The 22,072-nt window shown below is 41.3% G+C and overlaps 1 long non-coding RNA gene across 1 annotated transcript in view; it reads right to left on the reverse strand.

Annotated features, from left to right (window-relative positions):
- LOC131814585 (uncharacterized) overlaps positions 1–22,072 on the reverse strand; it is a 28,676-nt gene continuing 6,604 nt past the window's right edge. Inside the window, exons 3-5 of the long non-coding RNA XR_009347352.1 lie at positions 7,105–7,234; positions 4,013–4,173; positions 1–407 (exon numbers count right to left, since the gene is read on the reverse strand). This is a non-coding gene — a long non-coding RNA (uncharacterized LOC131814585). The remainder of the gene's footprint in view (positions 408–4,012; positions 4,174–7,104; positions 7,235–22,072) is intronic.

Here is a 22,072-nt window from a genome sequence, read left to right on the forward strand (position 1 = left end):
TACATAACAATAGCGTTTATTGAGCTCATGAACTTGTGTGTTCGCTGGGGGTCAGCTGACAAAGAGTTGACTTGGGTAGGGAGTTCTGTGTCAGGTGCCTCTCGTTCTCTTTCTGAGACCCAAGGAGGAGTCCTGGCATTTTCTTCTCATGGCAATGACAGAGGTACAAGGAGGCAGAACAGAATAATACAAGGCTTCTTTGGCCCCAGGCTTGGAAATGGTAGACCTTCAACTTCCTTCTGTTGGCCAAAGCAAGACATGTAGCCAAAACAAGGTGAAGAGTGGGGAAATACACCGCCACCTTTTCCGAGGGTAGAACTTCACAGTCACATGGCAAAGAATGTGGTTACAGGGAAGAACTGGAGCCATCAATGCAATCCACTACAATCTGCATCCAAGATCATGATCTGATAAAAATTACACAGATTTCAAATTAAAAGTCTCATCTACGCAGTTTTTCAAGACATTAAGATCTTTGTTTATAATTTCTTCAAATTAGCTTGGGCCAATAAGAGGAGAGAAAGATGGACAGAGCGGGGTGGTATGAAAATTATGGGAATGGGAAGGAGGAGTGTCATGGGGGAGGAGAAGAAAGAGAATGAAGGAGGGGGAGGAAGATGTGAGAGAGAAGGGCGGACTAAGGGCCTGGGGCATGTAAGGGGAAAGCACTAATGACTAAGTCCCAACAAAGTGTAGCCTGAACCAACAAAGTTATTCAGAGCCCACGAGAAACAAATTTAGCACATTTTTTAGGAACTACGTTTTGAAAAGGTATCTATTCTGATTCTACCCAAAATAAGCTATATGGAAACTGTGATTGTCTAAAACACACTTCATTCTCAATGTTTCTGTAAAGCTGATTTAGCATTAAGCATGTCTAATTATGTTAAAGCTGTCAAGATTTCATGGTAGACAAATCAAAAGTCATAGAAGATAGCCCATGTCTAAAAAAATGAAAGTGAGATTTTTAGATCATACTTTTTTTTATTATTGAGCTTATTTTCTATGACAGATTCAGATCACACTCACAGTTTTATGACATCATCTCACACCATGTACTGATTTCAGACCATCAGTCTCTGATTTGATACTAGGTTTGATCTTAAAGTATTTCCAGCATTATGTTCTGTTCTTCTCATCTCACCTGCGTTCCCCTTATTCCTATATCACTTCTTCCAACTCTTTCCTACAATGTAATTTTAGGGCTGCAAACAAAGTTTTGAAGAGGTCACCTCATTTAGTAAGAGAAAAAAGTAGCCTCCTAATCTTTATTGTTATTAAGGTGCTTATTATGATGAAGATTAAGACATGTTTATAACTAAAGAGTTAGAAAGCGGGAATCAGCCAAGAATCTGAAACCAAAATGATTAACATTTTCCATCTGCAGAGTCTCTAAACTCTGAAACTAGCTTGAAACAATTCAGGGTTAGAGGCAAGTGAAGTGTAGGAGGCAGAAGCACAAAGCATCCAGGTTCCAAACCCAGCTCTGCTACTAGTGACCTGGCAAGTGACCTCCCTTCCCTGGGCCAATACGGTCTTCGCCGTAACAGAAGGAAATCAGAAAACTGAAGACCTCAAGCTCCTTTCCCAGCAACCCCGTCTTACAGAATGTTCTTCAGTTTTCATGTTCCTTCCCGTTGTCAGATAACCCATTGAAAGCACTGAGATTTTTTGTTTGAGTTTTGTTTTTTCGTTTTTTGTTTTGTCCTTTGATCATCAGATACCAACGTAATTATCTCTCAGTGGTATCTCTAAGGTATCTCTCCTTAGGTCTCCGTTAGGCAAACAACAGGGGAATCACTTGTCACCAGGGAAAGAAAAAATAAGAAGTCCTGAATACACTTGATGTGACACTGGGCTAGTGTGTTGCATCATATTATCTAATCTTCAGTGCAATCCCTTGAGTGGGACTTCATAGCCCTTGTTTAACAGGAAAAGAGAGAACGAGGCTCCAAGAAAGTTTTTAAATTTCCCCAGTTCACTAATCCAACTCAGTCATCCATTTAACAAATATTTGTTTTGTGTGTGCTCTATGACCAGTATTATTCTAATGGAGGGACAGACAATAAAGGAGGACTCAAAAAAAAAAATCAAACAGGCAAGATGTTGAGTATTAGAAAAACTACGAAGAAAACTAAGCAGGGTAGGAAACTATGGGGGTGAACAGAGCACCTACATGAGATAAAGGAGAGATCCAGGCAATGTTATAAAGATAACAGCATTTTGGAGCATAGCACAGCAAAAGCATAGCATTTTGGAGGCAGAAACATGGCCATTAAGTAATGGAACTAGGTTGAAAATCATGTCTATCTGAAATGCACAGTTTGTGTTTTCTATCATGCTCAGAAAACAGAGGTGCGCTTAATTTATTTCTGCGGAACAGGTTGTGAAGATTAAAATCTCGAAATATCTGGGGGAAAAAACACTGTACTCCATCTTTACTGAAAACAGCAAACGAGGAAAAGTGGCTTCAGTGGTTTCTGATTAGAAGTGAAGAAAACTCTTCCAGAATGGGCTATAGAGAAAACCTATAGAAGGACCTTTTGTAGAGGAATTTCTTAGTATGATTTATATGAGGCATGGGTGAGTGAGAATTTGCTCCAGTGCTTGTGAGTTTGAGACTCAAAACTGATCTGCAAAAGACATCTTTTCCAGGAACCTTATCACTGAAAAGAACACAGAATGATTACAAAAGTAGGGATGAAATATTATTTGTCCCTTAGGCCAGAACAGGGTTACTAGAGGGCTTCAGTATTCTTGCGTTGTTGTTTTTTTTTTCTTTTCAGCGTAACAGTATTCATTGTTTTTGCACCACACCCAGTGCTCCATGCAATCCGTGCCCTCTCCAATACCCACCACCTGGTTCCCCCAACCTCCCACCCCCCGCCCCTTCAAACCCCTCAGATTGTTTTTCAGAGTCCATAGTCTCTCATGGTTCACCTCCCCTTCCAATTTCCCCCAACTACCTTCTCCTCTCCATCTCCCCTTGTCCTTCATGCTATTTGTCTTGTGTTGTTTTTTAACTTTTAGAGTCAGAGAATCACATCCTTCCGGATTTAGAAAGAACTTTTTCCTATGATACACATCCTTGGAACTCGCCCACGCCCATCAACAGTACCACCACCCACCACAAAGCCCCATTCAGATGCTTAACATCGTTCAGTAATTTCAGAAGCAATCTGCGAAATCTGATGCGTGTTACAGACCGACCTCGGCCACATGCAGACCCAGCAGCTCCCAGGTGCAGAGGAAGAGCGCTGATCATTTTGCTCCCTTCATCCCTCCCTTTCTTGAATGTGTACCACGTGCCTATCCCATGTCCCTCCCCCAAGCCTGGCCACAAAGCTTTCTGTGTTGATTCTTCTTCTACAAACTTCCATCCAGTTTACCTTGCTTTCTAGTATTATCTGTCCTTCCTGAGAATGCACAGTTTGTCTCACACCCGCCCCCGCGTTCTCTGCCCCAGATCACTCTCCCATTCCCTTCTGCTCAACAGCAGCTTCCACTCCCCAGGAACCTGAATCTCATCTGTCTTCCCTGATTCGGGAGGTGAGCAGGATCTTGCGTAAATCTCATATGATCCTGAAATAAGAGCTGGGACGGGAGGGGGGGGGGGGAAGCGAGAGAAAGAAGGCTAAGGTCAGGCCTCCCCTAATGTAGTGGTGTCTCCGTCCTCGGAGCAGGAGGCACAGAGCACACGTCCATTGTCTGCCGGTACTTTGAAGCCCCTTTGAAGGAAAGAAGATTTACGTAAAATGCAGAGTGGCTCCTTCAGACTTGTGGGCATTGTTGATACACTCAATTCTTCTTCTGCTGAAGAGTATTCCTTTCCTACCTAATTTAAGTTCAAAGTAGAAACAAATTACCAGCCAGATACAGTCAGCCTCTGGCCGACCATCTACTGCCCAGTTCCTGTACGTGTTGGAGTCGCTTTGGGTTCCCACCAAGTGCTCCGGTCTCCGCGTCAACAGGGCACGTCCCCTGCCCAGAGAACGTTCCCTCCGTGGGTTACTTTGTAAGAAACGCCTTCCTTATGGTGCCTCAAATCCAGCTTCCGGTCATTGCTTTCTTCATACTCCTAGGCCGAATGCCTAGAAATTCCCAGCCACGTGGACCTCCTGACGCTCTGTCTGTGCGGCAGCAGATATGTCCAAAAAGAGGACATACGGCAGGCTGTGGTGGTGAAATGGGTAGAAAAGCAGGAAAGGAAAACATTAAGTAATATCTTCAAGCAAAGAGAGTATCACATGATTTTTATGACCATAACTGCATTATATATAATCTAATTTTGTAACTGTGGAAGCATAAAGTGGCAAACAGTGGCCCAGAGCACCCAAGTTCCAAACCCAGTTTTACTTTTAGCTACCATATGACCTAGGACAACACAGGGGATCTCTGAGGACTTCAGTTTTCTCATCTGAAAATGCAGGGCAAGTGTTAGGGGAGGAGAATGGTGCTAGGTGACCTCCAAGACCTCACAGGAGTATAGAAACAGAATAATGAGCTTTGTCATCAGATTCAAAATCCAATTCTGTCACTTTGTATGTGATACTTTTGTCCACTGAAACATTTTAGGTCTCTCTTAACCTATCATTTTTCTCTCCAATGAAAACAACGATCACTACCTCACTGGACTATGGAATAATTAAGTGATTCCTCCAATATCGGTTCTCGGTGCTCAAGAAATGGGGTTTCCCCTTCCTTCCTTCATCAGTGAGCCATTCCGGAACCCAGTATGTTCAGATTTTCTCAGGAGCCAAACCTGCCCGCATGCATGGCCAAACAGAGATCTACCGACCCAAAAATCTAGCTCTTGACACCCAAAATTAATAGCATTAACTTCAAAGGAAAGGAGGCAGGGAAGGTAGGGAGGAAATAAGCCAGGGGAGAAGTTAAGAGAATATCCCTTAATGTTTCTTGGCACTTGCACTGTCCACAGGTTTAGTGGAAAGGAGCTTTCCTGAGGTCCTAAGGATTTCGGAGAATCATTCTCAGCATCCAGTAGAAAAGGACTCATAGTTCTTGCACCAAAAAGCATCTTCTTTACTTCTGTGGATTTTGAATAATTTTTGTAACTTCTGAGAGATTAGAAAATTAAAAGTTTGTCTTATCACTGAAAGTAAATATGTAACATCTTCTCAAATGTAAGATATGATACTGTAAGACAGGAGTCCAACCCTATACACCAGCAAGGAAATGTCTGGGGACAACCAGATCCAGGGACATTTCTAAGTATAATAATGTGACCAAGGTCAAGCTAGGAGAATCAGTAAAGGACGAACTGAAAGAAGAATATTCAGAGGTTTGGGGGGAGATCCTAACAGCACGGAACTACAGTACTTCCCCTTATGCCACAGGAAATCTGTCCCAAGATCCCCAGTGAATGCTTGAAATTGCAGAGAGTACCAAAACCTGTATTACTATGATTTTCTTATACAAACATACCTACAGTAAAGTTTAATCTATAAATTAGGCACAGTAACAAATTAACAACAATAATAAAATAGAACAAATAAACAATATACTGTAATTTAAAAAAAAAAATATTTCTTTCAAGATATGTCTCCAAAGGCAAAGGAAACAAAAGTGAAAATGAACTTTTGGGACTTCATCAACATCAAAAGCTTCTGCACAGCAAAGGAAACAGTCAAGAAAACAAAGAGGCAACCCACGGAATGGGAGAAGATATTTGCAAATGATAGTACAGACAAAAGGTTGATATCCAGGATCTATAATGAACTCCTCAAACTCAACACACACAAAACAGACAATCATATCAAAAAATGGGCAGAAGATATGAACGGACACTTCTCCAACAAAGACATACAAATGGCTATCAGACACATGAAAAAATGTTCACCATCACTAGCCATCAGGGAGATTTAAATTAAAACTACATTGAGATACCACCTTACACCAGTTAGAATGGCCAAAATTAGCAAGACGGGAAACAACATGTGTGGGAGAGGATGTGGAGAAAGGGGAACCCTCTTACACTGTTGGTGGGAATGCAAGTTGGTGTAGCCACTTTGGAAAACAGTGTGGAGATTCCTCAAGAAATTAAAAATAGAACTTCCCTATGACCCTGCCATTGCACTCCTGGGTATTTACCCCAAAGATACAGATGTAGTGAAAAGAAGGGCCATCTGTACCCCAATGTTTATAGCAGCAATGGCCACGGTCGCCAAACTGTGGAGAGAACCAAGATGCCCTTCAACGGACGAATGGATAAGGAAGATGTGGTCCATATACACTATGGAGTATTATGCCTCCATCAGAAAGGACGAATACCCAACTTTTGTAGCAACATGGACGGGACTGGAAGAGATTCTGCTGAGTGAAATAAGTCAAGCAGAGAGAGTCAGTTATCATATGGTTTCACTTATTTGTGGAGCATAACAAATAGCATGGAGGACGAGGGGAGATGGAGAGGAGAAGGGAGTTGGGGGAAATTGGAAGGGGAGAGACTGAGAGACTGTGGACTCTGAAAAACAATCTGAGGGTTTTGAAGGGGCGGGGGGGTGGGAGGTCGGGGTACCAGGTGGTGGGTATCATAGAGGGCGCGGATTGCATGGAGCACTGGGTGTGGTGCAAAAATAATGAATGCTGTTATGCTGAAAATAAAAAGAAAATAATAAAAAAGATGTGTTCATTTTAGAGAGAGAGAGAGCACAAGCAGGGGGAGGGGCAGAGCGAGAATCCTGAAGCAGACTTCTCACTGAGCAGAGAGCCCCATGTGGGTCTCAATCCCAGAACCCTGAGACCATGACCTGAGCTGAAACTGAGTCAGCTGCTTAACTGACTGAGCCACCCAGGTGCCCCTGCAATTTCTTTCTTAAAAGAAAGAATCTCCCTTCGATTTGGCTTTTGTCCTTTTCTTTTCCAGGAGGCGAGGACCCGGGCAGGTTCCGGGCCTGGGAAACTCGGTTCACCTCTCCTTCTCTTGACTAGAATCATTTGTCTACCCCAAGTCTTGCAACAGATTCGTCATCTGATATTTATGCAAAGCTGGTACTTTCTGCCACATGTTCCCCTAAGTTCATCATCACAAGGATCCTGCAGGACCCAGAGCAGGTCCATTTCACAGAGGTATCTGTGACCTACCGAAGATTATTCCACCAGCTGTGATAAAGATGAAAGAAAGGTGCACATCTCTTGTCTCGCACTCCAAATTCCTGTCTCGTACAGCAGGATGCCTTCTTATCTGTTTGTCCTCACTTGGAGTCCAAAGTGCCTACAAGAGAATGGGCTCAGTGGTTGGAAATGCACTCCCCAAAAGTCAAGGCCTCGTAATCTGCACCTACAGACACATTCTACCCGCTCCTGCCTTTCTCCCTCTCTCCCTCCTCCTGTGCTCTGGAGTTAGACACACCAGTTTATAATAGTTCCTGAAGTTTCCCACACTTTCATCATCCCTTGATATTATCTGACTTTCTAATTTTTGCCAAATGATGAGTGTAAAGTAGTAGTGTTATTTTAACTTGTATTCCCTTGATTATTGGTGAGAATTACTTTCTCTTTAAATATTTATTAACGACCAGGATTTTCCTTTCTGTCACTTACCTAGCCTCATCTTTATATATTTTTTCTATTAAATTTTCTGTCTTGTTGATTATTAGGAGTTCCTTTTATATTCTGGATATCAATCTCAGTTTAGATCATACTACTACATATTTTGCTTTTCTACAAAAGTCAAGACAAAAAGCTTTGATGAGGAAATAAGATGGAATGCGGCCTTCTCTTGCCAATAACCTCTTCCTCCTCAACGCATTCAGTGTCTACTAATTTGGTGTTTGAAAGGTTATGACACACCCAAAGAAGCTAGTGAGCTACATGTGAAACCAATTTCCTTGCGTTTTGTCCCCTGCCACATTCCTGCAATGTTACTGGAAGCCCCTAGAAAAATCCCAGGAATACATAACAGCATCATACATGGACTTTGTTCCTTTTCCCATGAGGAAGACTGGGCCTGAGGCTCTTGTTACGGGACCCAGAGCATTCACATATCTTCCTCAGTCCAAAGACCAAATACTCTGCAACAAGGAAAGCAAATAGGTTCTGATCACTTCCTATTCTACCATTGGTGAAGGAGGAGTTTCCCCCCTCAATAAACAAGATGGAGCAGAACACACGACCTGACACCGCACAGATGGGATTGGCAGCAGTGCATTAGTCACAGAGGCTCACAGCCCAAGGGAGTGCGTATACCACATTGGGCCACATGGGGTGGCACTCGGGAGCAGAGTGAACCAGCAGGGGCTGTGGGAGGCAGGCTTTGGAATAATGAGAGAATGGCGTGACCCTTGGTTCCTGTGGGAAAGGAAATTTGAATAATTGTATGGACTGGCCAGAAGGTAAAGCCCATTAGGTTGAGGATTAGGTAGGCTGCAGCAGGTCTGGCTGATATGGGAATGAGCCCTGTTGGGAGCCTTCCCACTAGTTTGGGGGCATATCTGGCAAGAGCAGGAAAACTCATGGTGTGGCCTCCGGTGTCCTAGGAGGCTCAAAGATGTCAACACAGCACTTAAAATTTTAGGTCTTACAATATGTAATACTTATGGTTTTATCACTTGAGGTCCTTTTTCTCTATCAATTATGCTTGCTTGGTGTTAAATTTAAGAAAAATTTTTAAATGTAGCCATCACAGTCAAAAATGAGGTAAGACTTTGGCTAGCACGGCAGGCAACTATGTTCTCCCTGAGGAAAAAAATGAGAGTGTTCAAATAGGCTTTCTCTTTTTAGAATACTGCAGTTATGCAGACAGAAGCCTACGTACCAGTCACAACTACTTCTGCTTTGTAATCCAGCTTTCAGACACCAAGAAACTCAAAACTCAGCTAAGCCTGAGACCCTGCGCCATTCAGATATTGTGACTCTCATGTTTAGACAAGGAAGAAGAAACACAGATTATATCTGAGCCTTGCGTGGCAGTGAATTTCACAAGAAATAGAGAATAGAATCCCTTTGGCTTGTATTAGTGTCCTTGTTTTATTCAGATTAAAAGATCTAGAGTAGAGGGGCGCCTGGGTGGCTCAGTGGGTTAAGGCCTCTGCCTTCAGCTCAGGTCCTGATCCCAGGGTCCTGGGATCGAGCCCCATGTCGGGCTCTCTGCTCACCAGAGAGCCTGCTTCCCTTCCTCTCTCTCTGCCTGCCTCTCTGCCTGCTTGTGATCTCTGTCTGTCAAATAAATAAATAATCTTAAAAAAACCCAAAAAGATCTAGAGTAGACTAGAGAAGGAATTATCCTGTAGTCGGCAGAATAATGATCTGAGAATGTTACCTTACGTGGCAAAAGGGATTTTTCAGATGTGATTTAATCAAGGACTTGGAGAGGTTACAGTGAAATATCCAGGTGAACCCAGTTTAATCATATGAGTTTTTAGAAGTAAAGAAACTCTCCACAGAAGGAGATGATGTGACTATGGAAGAATGTTCAAAGAGGTATAACGTGGCTGGTCTTGAAGATGGAGGAGAGTCATGCCCGATGAAGGCGCGCAGCCTCTAGAAGCTGGAAAAGGCAAAGAAGTGGATTCTTTCCTAGAACTCAAGGGATACAGGCCTGCTGACACCTTGATTTTAGCCTAGTGAGATCCATGTCAGACTTCTGACCTACAGCATGATAAATAATGAAATTGTGTTGTTTCAAGTCACTAAGTTTGTGTTAATTCATTACACCAGCAATAGAAAACTAATACACATTTCTAATTTCAGCAAGTCTGAAAATAAAAGGCATGTAGCCATCCCCAAAACAGAACAAAAGTCAAAGATAAAAATCTTTCCATTTCCTTATGACTTCCCCTTTGATATCACCACCCTCCGGTCTGCCTCTCCCACCACATTCTCACACGTCACTTGTCAGCCCACAAGGGTGGCATCTCCATCCCCTCTCCTTTGACTCCAGGACGCACACACACCTGCCCATGCTTCCCATGTCCCGGTCTTCACCATTCCACTGGTTTGTGGTGAGGCTGTCTCACAGTCCCCTCTTTTACTTCTCTGCTTTCCACTTCGATTCCACAACAGTTTTAATCATCTCTCTCTCATTAGAGTCGATAGGACAAAATTTGTCTTGATAAATCATTGTAAGTTTTCTAGAACTAAAAGCAGTCACTTGTAATTTCAAAATTATGTCTGTGCACTAATCTTTTTATACACCCTGTCAAAGCCACTCTTTCTTCTACTGATCACAGAAGTGTTTACATGCTCAGGAAGAAATACTAAAAATTTATATCATAAAGCTCAAACTATAAAAATGATATATTTGACAGGATAAAATTAAGCCTATCATTTCAGGACTTATATTACTACAATAAGATAAAGACCCTTAAAATGAACTGGATTATTTGTTACGTCTTAGGGCTGAGTCTCATGTCTGTTGTGACATGGTGGGAAGGAGGGAAGGTATCAACTAGACAGTACGACAGCTCATAAATCTAGCGAATCCCTTTGAAGGAAGAGCTTAAAACAAAGACAACTATGAAAACATATGCTCAGAAATCAGTAAAAATATTAAAGAGTACAGGGAATTTTTCATAAGGGTCAAGGTTGACCCCACCTTCCCAGGTGACGTATTTATTTATTACTTTGTAATATAATAGCATGCTCTGAATATCTCTTTGCAGGTGTGTCTGTATCACATGTGTGTATGTGTGCAAGTACCACATGCTTGTAGAGTGGGTTACTTCTTAGTCCTGTTCCTGTCCAACCAAACCTTTTCTTGCTACTTTAGAAGGGCATCTGACTTAGTAAGATAAAACTAGCATGATCTTAATTTTATCTGTATGGTGATGGGTTATACTAGAAGAGTATTTCAAACTAAATTCCAAAGAGTCCTCAATTCCTACAGAGAAGGGGAAGAGGAAACAAGTGGACAGAACTTAAAGGGTCTCACCTCACTTTAATCAAAGCAGCTGTGTTTTCAATTTCTATTTAGTTTTGGCATGGTGTTTCATTTAAAAAGCAAAAACAGAAACAGAAATCAGCTTTCCTTTAAAAACTTTTGAAGTGGGCACCTGGGTGGCTCAGAGGGTTAAGGCCTCTGCTGTCGACTCAGGTCATGATCCCAGGGTCCTGGGATCAAGCCCCGTGTTGGGCTCTCTGCTCAGCGGGGAGCCTGCTTCCTCTTCTCTCTCTGCCTGCCTCTCTGCCTACTTGTGATCTCTCTCTGTCAAATAAATAAAATCTTTAAAAAAAAAAACTTTTGAAGTAACTGGACTAGATGATGAATAAAGCTTCTCATCCATACTGTTGATAATAATATTATTTATTATTTCACACAATATTTCATGTCTCATAGATAAAATCTTTGCTTTTGGAACAAGTATTTTGGATTTACTTGCTCTCCTCATCATTTATAATGTTCACTTTATTATAAACAAAATAACAAATTTTTTAAATTTTAACTCCAGTACAGTTAACATGCAGTGTTATATTAGTTTCAGGGGTACAATCTAGTGGTTCAGCACTTCGTAGAACACCTGGTGCTCACCAGAACACCTTAATCCCCATCACCTATTTCACCCGTCCCCACCCATCTCCCATTAGTCTGTTCTCTATAATTAAGAGTCTGTTTCTTAGTTTGTCTCTCGTTCTCTCTTTTTTCCCTTTGCTCATTTGTTTTGTTTCTTAAATTCTACAAATTAGTGAAATCATACGGTATGTGTTTTTCTCTGACTGACTCGTTTCACTCAGTATTAAACTCTCTAGCTCCAATTATGTTGCAAAAGGCATGATTTCATTCTTTTTACAGTTAAGTAATATCTGTTGTATATATATACACCACATCTTCTTTATCCATTCGTAAATCAGTGGACATCTGGGCTGCTTTCATAAGTTGGCTATTGTAAATAATGCTGCAATAAACATAGAGGTGCATGTATCCCCTTGATTTAGTGTTTCTGTATTTTGGGGGTAAATACTCAGTAGTGCAATTACTGCATCAAAGGGTAGCTCTATTTTTAACTTTCTGAGGAACCTGCATACTGTTCTCCAGGGTCACTGCCCCAGTCTGCATTCCCACCAACAGTGAAAGAGGGTTCCTGTTTCTCCACATCTTTGCTAACACTTATTGTTTCCTGTGTTGTTGATTTCAGTCATTCTGGCAGGTGTGAGGTGGTATCTTATTGTGCTTTTGATTCTCATTTCCCTGATGATAAGTGATGTTGAGCATTTTTCATGTGTTTCTTGGCCATCTCTGTTCTTTGGAAAAATGTCTGTTCATGTCTTCTGCCAATTTTTTAGTTAGATTATTTGTTTTTGGGGGTGTTGAGTTGTCCAAGTTCTTTGTATATTTTGGATACGAACTTTTTATCAGATACATCATTTGCAAATATCTTCTCGCATTCAATTGGTTGCCTTTTAGTTTTGTTTATTGTTTCCTTCACTGTACAGAAGCTTTTTATTTTGATTTTTTTTTATTTCCCTTGCCTAAGGAGACATATCTAGAGAAACATTGCTATGGATAATGTCAGAGAAATTACTGTCTGTGCTCTCTTCTAGTATGTTCATGATTTCCTGTCTCACATTTAGGTCTTTAATTCATTTTATTTTTGTGTACGGTGTAAGGAAATGGCCCAGGTCCATTCTTCTGCATGTGGCTGTCCAGTTTTCCCAACACCATTTGTTGAAGAGATTGTCTTTCTCCCATCAGGTATTCTTTCTTGCTTTGTTAAAGATTGATTGACCATGTAATTATGGGTTTATTTCTGAGTTTTCTATTCCAATGATCAATGTGCAAAACGACAAATTCTTAACAAGAATTTCTTAAGAAAATTTGAACATAAATTTGATGAATATATTTAACAATAGCATTGACAAAATATTTTGATCCATTTACAAACACATATGTTGACATATTAGTTGCAAAGAAGTCCTTTTTGTTCGTCTCAGAATCTAGTTGCCACCTATGATAAAGTATGTGCAAATAATAAGGATTAATGATACAACTTTATCCCCTCTCTTCCCTTGTGCCCTACCCTCATTCCCCAACACATATACCACCACCACCTATCAGTGTTAGTTTTTGGGTCTTCTGTCCTCCAAGCATCTTCTCTCTCTTTTCAAGCATTCCCAAGTCTAAGAAAAAAATGTAAAATTGGAAGTATATCCACTTTTTTATTATTATTGATATGTTCAATTAGCCACTGTATAGTACATAATTAGTCCTTGATGTTCAGTGATTCATTAGTTATGTATAACACCCAGTGCTCATCACAGCACATGCCCTCCCCAACACCCATCACCCTGTTACCCGCCTCCTCTCTCCCTCCTCCCCTCTGAAACCCCTAGATTGTTTCTCGGGGTCCATAGTCTCTCGTGGTTCATCTCCCTCTCTGATTGCTCCCCCTTTGGATTTCCCTCCCTTCCCCTGTGGTCCTCCGTGCTATTGCTAATGTTCCACATACAAGTGAAACCATATGATAATTGTCTTTCTCTATTTGACTTACTTCACTTAGCATAATCCCCTTCAGTTCCATCCATGTTGATGCAAGAATTGGGTATTCATCCTTTCTGATGGCTGCGTAATATTCCATTATGTACATGGACCACATCTTTATCCATTCGTCTGTTGAAGGGCATCTCGGCTCCTTACACAGTTTGGCTATTGTGGACATTGCTCCTATGAACATTGGGGTTCATGTGCCCTTCTTTTCACTACATCTGTATCTTTGGGGTAAGTACCCAGTAGTGCAATTGCTAGGCTGGAGGGTAGCTCTATTCTTACCATCTTGAGGAGCCTCCATGTTGTTTTCCATTTTCTGAAAATGACAGTTGTCCTTTTCCACACCCTTTTTCCTATTTCTTTAGGGCCTCCTCCTAACCTCCTTTTCCCAGGGAACCCAGTGCCTTAAATGTTCTCTCCTCTCGTTTTCTACCAAACCTGGTCTCAGGAAAAGATGGATAATCTCCTTCAAAGTTTGCGATGATGATGAAGCCACATGTCTCCTCCCTTCCAGGAATGCATACCCTTTCAACGGGGGCTCCTGACCCATTAGCACCATTTGTATGGGTGGCCTTTGGAGGTAGAGGGCTCCTTGTCACTGAGTATTTTTGCCACTCCTTCTGGATAACTCTTAACATGAAGATGAAAAGTAGGAGTTAAAGTATAGGATCGTGGGGGACACTAGCTGTTGTCTGAGGTTCCATCCAAATCTGTGATTCAATGGCTCCATGATGCAGCTGAGGTAAGTTTTAGTGAGATTTTTAAAATATGAATGGGAAAAATTGCAAATCCTAAGGGAAATTGGGCCTATCAAGATTTTCAGTTGCGAGCATGAGACAGAAGAGAACAAAGCTGGAACCTCAGCCACCTAACCATAAGGACCACTAAACTCATTTTTTCTTCATCTCACGGTTTTACCTAGAGAAAAGCCAAGGTTTCAGACACCCCTGATACCTTTTGGAATTATTTACTTTTTTGTTTTTTTTAAAACCAATAAGAGGGGCGCCTGGGTGGCTCAGTGGGTTAAAGCCTCTGCCTTCAGCTCAGGTCATAGTCTCAGGGTCCTGGGATCGAGACCCGCATCAGGCTCTCTGCTCAGCAGGGAGCCTGCTTCTCTCTCTGTCTGCCTGCCTCTCTGCCTACTTGTGATCTCTGTCAAATAAATAAATAAAATCTTAAAAAAAAAAAAAAAACAATAAGAAAAGCAAAGCTAAAAATGCTATATATATGTTTTCAGTGACTTAGGAAAGTATAAGGCTATACAATACTTGTCCCTACTCAAGTCTTTCATTAAGTCAGTTAATTAAATAGCTATTATTTTTCCCCTACTGTGTTGCAAGCCCTGTGATACATTTATCAACAACTAGATGTGGCCCCTGCCATCTCAGAGCTCACAGGCAAGCAGAAAAAAATAGGCTATTAACAAGAACTTATAATAAAGTGAAGGAGTGTTTCATTAGAGAAGTTCAAGATACATACGGTATCTGGGGCGCCTGGGTGGCTCAGTCAGTTAAACAACTGCCTTTGGCTCAGGTCATGATCTCAGGGTCCTGGGATTGAGCGCCGCAGCCGGCTCCCTGTTCAGTGGGGGCCTGCTTCTCCCTCTCCCTCTGCCTGCCACTCCTCCTGCTATTCTCTTTCTGTCAAATAAATAAATAAAATCTTAAAAAAAAAAATACATATGCTGTCCATACCTTCCTTAATGTAGAAGAATAAGAAGTTTCCTGGAGAAAGGAATATTTAAGTTGATGTGTTGATGTCAGATGTATGAGTGGAAATTGAGGGGAGAGTGTTCCAGCATGTAAACAGCATGTATGGGAGATAGGATGTGGTCCTCTCAAGCAGAAACAAATTCATCATGGTTGGAGTCTAAGTGGTCAGAGACAGACAGGAGAGGTAGGCAGAGACCTGTCATGGAACATCTCATAAGCCACATCACAAAATTTGAAACTTATACTAATAGCAGTGGAAAGGTATTAGAGGGTGTTTAAAAACATGACATAATAGGGGCGCCTGGGTGGCTCAGTCATTAAGCGTCTGCCTTCAGCTCAGGCCATGATCCCAGTGTCCTTGGACTGAGCCCCACATCAGGCTCCCTGCTCAGCAGGAAACCTGCTTCTCCCTCTCCCACTCCCCCTGCTTGTGTTTCTGCTCTCACTGTCTCTCTCTCTTTGTCAAAGAATAAATAAAGTATTTTAAAAAATGAAAAAAAAAGAACATGACATAATAATTGGAGTTTTAGAAGAATCACTTTCACAGTAACATGCATTAAAAGATGAGAGAGTCGCAAATAAAAAGGCAAGAAGTGTAGTGCGGTGAGTTGGGAAGAGTGGATAGTCTTTTAGGAAGTAGGTTGACAAGATTTGATTAATTAGGTTGGGGTGAGGGGTGAGGAGGAAACTAGAATGAAGGATGGTTTCTGGGTTGGACAACTGTGTGTGCGATAGAGCCATGAAGGATGGTTTCTGGGTTGGACAACTGTGTGTGTGATAGAGCCATGAAGGTGGTTTCTGGGTTGGACAACTGTGTGTGTGATAGAGCCATTTTTCAAGGTGAGAAAAAGGGGAGGGTCTTGGCACATGTGTGCAGGGGAGGGAAGACGGTAAGTTCCGTTTCGGACATAGCAGAATTGAGATGCATTTTAAAACAGCAAGAGGATTATGAGTACTAAAAGATCTAGATATTAAGAAAAGGTTTTGTTAGTCTCTGAGGACATCGCTTACATCATTAAAATGTAAGGTTAAGAGAAAGATCCAAAGATAAAACTGTCCATTCAATTTCTCCAAAATAGCATACCAGGAGAAGTTATGCTCTTGATGCCTTTGAATGGACGGCATGTCCTGTTCCTTGTGACATCACTCTTGTAGCAACGCCACATCCTTCCTGCATACCAAAGGGTAGGAGGAAAAAGAAAAGGGCAGAGCTCAGCTGGGTTTCAGAGTCAGTGGGAGGACTCGGGCAGAGGACTTGTGACTGCTGGGAAGTAGCCCGTCTACCCACTCGTTTCACAGTAGAACCCCTCCCCTGAAGTCAAGCCCGTGCACCTGGACCCCAGAACTTCCTGCCCTTAGCAACAATACCAACAGTGCCAATACATAGTGCTAAATATTTAAACCTTAGTAGAATGGAGATAATAATAGTACCTACTTCATAGATTTGGGGAGGGGTGAAAGTTCAGGCATAATGAGCACGAAGTACAGCGCTTGACACATGCTAAGTACTCAATAAATGTGGCGTGGTGGTGGTCAGACTCATGACTCATCGGCATTGTGTGATCCTGAAACTCTTAAGTCATCAAATCATCTAATTCTATTGTATTTTTTTAAAAAAGTTAGTGCAGAGTATCCTTAATTGTATTCTAAATATTCAAAATTTGATAAGACCTTGTTCATCAACAGAGCTGAAAAACTATTAAATATCTATTTTATGTATATGGCATCTACAGATTTAGCCTATACGCTAAATTGAGATCTTGATATTTTGTATTTCTTTGTCTTATAAAAACCTTTAAAGGATTTAGCTAATTTTGTCCAATTTAGCACATTAATAAAACATAAATGATTTTGTAGTTTAATTTTTGCTTAGCTAATCATTTTGAAACATTCAACATTAGAGAGAATATGCTCATTTTAACATTTTAGTGGAGTACCTTGAAAGTTAGTATGGAGATAGAAGTTAAGAGGTAGAAATTTCTTTCTTAAATATACAAAACTTCCAATCATAGGGTCTTATTCACGTCAATATCTCCAGTTTCTTTTTTTTTTTTTTTTAAGATTTTATTTATTTATTTGACAGAGATCACAAGTAGGCAGAGAGGCAGGCAGAGAGAGAGGAAGGGAAGCAGGCTCCCCGCTGAGCAGAGAGCCGGACATGGGGCTCGATCCCACGACCCTGGGATCATGACCTGGGCCGAAGGCAGAGGCTTTAACCCACTGAGCCACCCAGGTGCCCCTCAATATCTCCAGTTTCTTAACAAAGATCTCAACAAATATTTTTGAAGAATGGATGATAGAAAAGTAGATTGAAATCTGGGGCTTTTAAGATCAAATGTCTTTTAAGAGACTAAACTCATTAGGGATCCCAGCAGAGGGAATTATTTCATAATATACTCAGAAGGCTAAAATCATGCATAGATGATCCAGCGAGGTTTCCGGAGTGTGAGCCCGACACCAGCACCATTCATATCATCAGATAACTTTTCAGAAATGCAAACTTTGAATCAGAAACCCTGGGGTGGAGGGGTGGGGGCTGCTAAGCATTCCACTTTAATAAGCTCAGTTTGGGAAACCATTGAGGGGGAAGGCACAAAGTCGGTCCCTAGACTTTATAGATCCACCAGGTGTTTAAAATGGAAAATATTAAGCAGATATATAAGTCTTGGTCAAAATGCCAGCATTTTGCTTCCAGAATTCTACATTCACCTGGCAACTTTACACCATGTAAGTTAACTGCAGATTCCATCTAGGCATCTGAGTTTAATTAATTATGGTTAATTGCCCAACAAACAGATCTGAACAGGAAGTTTGCTCTAGAACAAAGTGGGAATAAATTGAGTTAACCTATGAATTCCTTGAGGGTAGAGACAGATATTGTTCATTATTGGATCCCCATTTTCCACAAACGTGCTTGTCATGTAGAAGGTACTCGTACCTAACTGTAGAATGAATGTGTATTACACACATGGGAAAACCTGACCCGGGAGGTTCTTCCACATGGTCCAAATGGGAAGCTAATGAAATTAACCTGGGCTTGAGTCACAGTTCCAGCCCTTGTAGCTAGTGACCTTACACTAAATAGTCTCTCTAAGCTTTATTGCCCTTAAAGGGCAGCAAAGATAGTAACAGTCTCTAACCCATAGAGTTATTATGATGATTAAAAGAGAAAATACCTATGAAGTACATAGCAGGGCGCCTGCAGTATATGAAATTTCAATTAATGTTAGCCCTTTTGGTAATTTTTAAATTATTTTTATTGTCATTTCAGTAACACTACTGTGGAGGAGCCAATGGTTAGGCATAAGACCCCTGTCTAATTCAGTTTACATTATTAGGACTTCAGCCTACCCCATCCGGCAACCTGCTTTCCCTGGAAAGAAGCATAGGAATTTTCCTTTATTGAAGTTCTTTCTAGGAGCTGGAGAATTACAACCAGAGAATAAGATAAATGCCCTATTATTGTATGACTCTTGAATTTTAGGCAGGTTTCAGTTAGCTAAACAAGGTCAAAAGTTTAATGTTTATAGAAACATCTGTCAAAGTAAAGATTTGGCCACTTTTGTAATAAATCCAGTTCTTAGCTCTGATGATAGGAAAGAAAAATATGAAGGGGTAGAAGGAGGGATGGAGGAAGGAAGACCGAGAAGAAATAAAGAGCTCCCTGAAGTCCGATCTTAAAGGATGATGAATCCAGTTGCTAACTATCATGTTGGAGGAATGCTGGCCTCAGATTCTAACAGCTTAATTATGGATCTCTTGATATATCTTCAGACAATCTTCATACAAATCGAATCAGAGATTTGAAGCTCAGATTGTTGAAATCATTAAAACACAAACTCGTTTACTGAAATTAAATATAGGTCATTACTTAAGGAGCCCTTCCAGAATGGAACTTTCCATTCTTCTCCTCCTTTGGGATAATTATCTATGTAATACTTAGCACTAAATAGTTAAATACACAGTGCACCTGTGCCCTGAGTCGAGGTTGGAAGAATGATTATTTGTCTCGCATGGGAAGTATCTCAACTTCTCTATTTCTGTGGATTGTAAGATGACCTGGATTCCCATCAGGAAACATCTCTTCCCACAGGGTAGCCTGTGTGCTCCATCACTGTGAGCGGACCAGCAATGAACACGGAGAGAAAGCAGCCCCTCGGGCACCAGAAGGAGCCCCAGTCAGATCAAGACCAAGAGAGATGTCCCTAGTTTAACAAGGAACTGCAGCAGGCACTTCATGGAACACTTTGGTAGTACCAAAGCATCACTGAAATTTTTTTCATAGAAGTTCTACTTAAAATGTATTTTAGAAGTTGCAGATGAAATGGTTACCAGCTCACTTCCAGTAAGATAAGTTTCAGAACTTCCTAGGAATCATTCAAGCCTTTCTTCCATGCCTTAACCGTGGGCAACTCTGAGACTCCCACCCCCAGCACCTCCTTGCATTTGGAAATATGTTCGAGTTTTTTCCCTTGTACCCACTCATTCTATCTTGCCAGGTTTGTTTATTTCTTTGTTTTTGTTTGTTGTTCTTGTTTTACCAACCCTTCAATTTAGTGTCTTGCTGTTTCCCTGCTCATTTGGACCTGATATTTCTACCTCCTCTCACAGCCAAGTCGTCCTCAGTACTCAGCCATCAGACCTTTTTTTAGTTGAAGTCCTGCACATATATACCAGTTATATCCCTTCCAAACACAAAACTCAGCCCAAAGACCTCTACTTGTCCAAGAGAGAGGTCAAGAGCCAGGATCCTGAAACATGAGTAAACAAATTCACTTGGAAAGGATGGAATAAGAAAGGCACATGCCAAAGAGGGTCAGCAGAAGCCAGAAGAAGAGGGATCCCCACCAGACCAGCGACTGCCCTTCACCATGCTGGCAGAGGGTTCTCAGAGCAAACACAGGAGGAGAATTCAGAAATTGAAAGTTGAGCCTTGGAGGGTGGAATAGCGAGGTGGACGTGGGTCCCGCAGTTTGGTGTTACTGGCACAAAGAGAAATTGAGGCAAAAACATCAGTACCTCACAGTTGCTTCACATTTGATTCTTTCCTGCAGAGAGCTGAGCTGTAGGTAAAAGGGATGAAGCCAAGATAAATCAGCTTCTGGGTTTGCGCTGGACCTGCCCTAGGAAGACAACTAGTCAAGTTCCGTTGGCATTATGGAGTTTTCCTGCTTCAGCCGAAATCAAGCACATAAACTAAAGTAAGCTGTTTCCTTGAAAGCTTCCATATTATTTTGTCTTTTTAGTCATGGCTAAACATTAGTTGTAGGAGGAGGTGGACGCAGTAGCCAGCAGATAGGTAGGCTGTCATCAGTCTTCCCAGCTGTTCTGAAAGGCATCCCAGAATGAGAGGTACAAAACTGAGGACTTGGCGTTTTTAGGTCTAGTACTGCGTTTAGGGTTATGTTTGGATGACTTTCTTCATAAGACCTTAATCTCTTCCGTGTTCTATTAATGAATCAAGTTCTGTGTCATCTGGATGGCTCAGTCAGTTGGACGTCTGCCTTTGGCTCAGGTCATGATCCCAGAGTCCCAGGATCGAGCCCCACATCAGGCTTCCTTCTCAGGAAGAGTGGGCTTCTCCCTCTCTCTCTGCCCCTCCCCCCTGCTGCTTCTCTCTCTCTCTCTCTCTCTTTCTCTCAAATAAATAAATAAAATCTTTTAAAAATATGCTAAAAAGAGAATGGAGTTCTAGGTGGAGCAATTTTGAAAAATGAATGTAATGCAAAGGCAACTCTAAGACCAAGAATGATAAGTACTGAAAAATCATTAACATTCAAATTCTTCTCATGAGGCCCTGTACCTGGATATAGATTTCTACCTTATTTCTCATAAACAAGATCCAGGGTTCTAGAGGAGTAGGAATTACCAGAGCGAGAATTATGGGACAAACCTAGAATATCTTGGGTTTATTAAATGCGGTTTAGAAGCATCTTTTGAACAGAGGCTAAAAGAGAGTATTCAAGAATAAAATTAGATTGATAAAATTAAAATATCAAAGAGATCAAAAGAGGAATTGCCAGCAACAAAATGGAACCACAGAAAATAGAAACATAAAATATAAAAGAAGAAAAAACATGTGGCTCACAAGAAGAAAGTAGGTTTGATGAGCACATCTTTCTACTTGGCTGCACATTAGAATCACTTGAGAAAGTTTTTTAAGCACTAATGTCTAGGCCCACCTCCAGAAATTCTGATTAATTGGTTTGAGGAGAGATTGGGAAAGGAAGTAAGACTAGCATTTCTCCTTTTCAAGCAACTCATGTGGTCATGTCTGACTGATACTACTAATTACAATGGGTTGAACCTCGATACTCACGTCCACACCAGGATGCTTGCAACAAGGATTTAAAAAAGAGATAAAACGACAGTGTCTTCGTGCTTTTTATAGCCCATGTATTATATATATGCTTTTTTTTTTCAATTTGTTGATTACTATAATGCTCCTCAAATTCTTGAACAGACTTTGGCAGTATGATAATGGAAAACTTAGTATATGAGGAAACAAACGTCAGTTTACAATAGAAATCCTACTTTATGGGAATGTTATTGCTAACCTCTAGGGGGAGCTCAAGGCTCCTTCTCCCCACCTCCCTCCTTCTCCACCCCAGGGAGAACTGCTTGGGTTTAAGTTTAGGATTTTACTGGTTCTTTGATACGAGATGGCACCATATTGCCGAGTTAATACTGGTATAATGTGGCTGTGGATTCTCTTCTTTGGAAATTGAGGGGGAAAAGAGTTGATTTGCACTGGGCTTTTTCCTAGGAGAGACAGAAATAATTTCCACCGTTGGCTAAATAGGCAAAAAAGGAGTCCTTCATGGGGTCTGTTGAAACCTCTTGTAGTTCTGCACTAGGCTCAGCACCTAATCTAATACTTCTTTGCCTGGTCTTGCTTCACCTTCGTCATCTGTCGGGT

Source organism: Mustela lutreola, chromosome 14 (genome assembly GCF_030435805.1).
Source record: "Mustela lutreola isolate mMusLut2 chromosome 14, mMusLut2.pri, whole genome shotgun sequence".
In the NCBI taxonomy this organism is placed as follows: domain Eukaryota; kingdom Metazoa; phylum Chordata; class Mammalia; order Carnivora; family Mustelidae; genus Mustela; species Mustela lutreola.